The following is a 1,877-nucleotide window of genomic DNA, read 5'->3' on the forward strand; positions in this document are numbered from 1 at the left end:
CTCGGGGTAAAATTGAAGCTGCAGCTGCCAGCCTACACCGCAGCCACAGCAACATCAGATCTGAGCCGCGTCTGCAAGCTACCTACACCACAGCTCACAACAAGGCCGGATTTCCCAACCCACTGAGCAAGACCAGGAATTAAACCCATGTCCTCATGGTTGCTAGTGGGGTTCATTACCACTGAGCCATGATGAGAACTCCCCAATATCCTTTTTCTAGTTCAGAGTCCCACACTGCTTAGTTGCCATGTTCTCCTATCTGTGACAGTTTCTCAGTCTTGCCCTGCCTTTCCTGATCTTGGCACATTTCTTAAAGAGTACTGATTGGTTATTTTGTAGAATGTCCCTTAATTTGGGTCTGCCTGTTATTTTCTCATGATTCGATTAAAGCTATACATATTTTTTGGAGAACAGCACAGGATTATGCTATTCCCTTCTCAGTTATCATTTCCAGACATAACATCGTATCTGAGATACAGTATGTCTTATTAATAGTAATGTAAGGGAGTTCCCATCATGGCGCAGTGGAAACAAATCCGACTAGGAACCATGAGGTTGCAGGTTCAATCCCTGGCCTTGCTCAGTGGGTTAAGGATCTGGTGTTACTGTGAGCTGTGGTGTAGGTTCCAGACGTGGCTCGGATCTGGTGTGGCTGTGGCTGTGACTATGGTATAGGCTGGTAGCTGTAGCTCCAATTCAGTCCCTAGCCTGGCAACTTCCATATGCCATGGGTGCGGCTCTTAAAAAGGCAAAAAAATAAAAATAATAATAATTTAAAAATAGTGATGTTCACCTTGATCACCTGATGAAAGTGGTATCTGCTGGAGTTCCCTTGTGGCACTGTGTTACGGGTCTGGTTGTCACTGAAGCAACTCTAGTCACAGCTGTGGTGCAGGTTTGATCCCTGGCCTGGGATCCTTCACATGTCATAGGGGTGGCCAAAAAAAAATGTTGTATCTGCTAAGCTCATCGCCTTTGGTATTAATAAATAGCTTGTGGGGAGATAACTCTGTGAGTATGTAAATATTCTGTTTCTAAATGAACTTTCACCCATTAACTTAACTTCCTTTATAAATCTTGCCTGCAGAAAACATTCCTATCCTGTTCGCTTAATGATAATTCCAATTATTCAATGTTCTTTCTACATTGAATAATTGGAATTCTTCTGTAAGGAAGAGCTATCCTTTCTCTATTTTTTTTCTTCCTTCTTTTTTTCTTTCTTCATTCAGTTATTTACTTAGGGGGAAAGGATCAAGATGACAGAGGAGTAAGAGGTCATGCTCACCTTCTCCCACAAACATATCAATTGTTGTCTTATATCAGTATGGACTTAGGGGTATTTTATTCTAAGAGTCACCATCTAGCACTGTCGTTGTATATTTTATTGCTCAAATTCTTCCAGCTTTGGCCTTTTGGCCTTTGGGATATACTTTAAGCTGTCTTCTGTGTCCTTTACAAGCTCCTTCTTTTTGTATTTTCATGTATTTTCTGTACCAAAGATGTTCCGGGTTTATCCTGTATTTCCTCTGCCCTAGCCCTGAAATCAGCCATTTTTCCAAGGATTTTTGTTTCCTTTTACTGGGATGGGTATTTGGAAACTAGGATGTATGCCTTCTTTGGTTCTGGGGTTTCAATGCTCCTAGGCCCTCCCCAGCAGGAAATAGGTGTATATTTAAGTACATATGTGAATACATATGTATGTATATTAACCCCCACATACACATGTCTATATGTATTTCTATATCTGTCTGCATAGATATAATTAAAAGCCATGAGTTCACACTGATACCTGCTATTTCAATCCAAAAGATTCATTCTTTATTTTTTTATTGCTCAATGAATTTATTACATTTGTAGTTGTACAATGATCATCACAA

The sequence above is a fragment of the Sus scrofa genome, chromosome 7 (assembly GCF_000003025.6).
Source record: "Sus scrofa isolate TJ Tabasco breed Duroc chromosome 7, Sscrofa11.1, whole genome shotgun sequence".
In the NCBI taxonomy this organism is placed as follows: Eukaryota; Metazoa; Chordata; class Mammalia; order Artiodactyla; family Suidae; genus Sus; species Sus scrofa.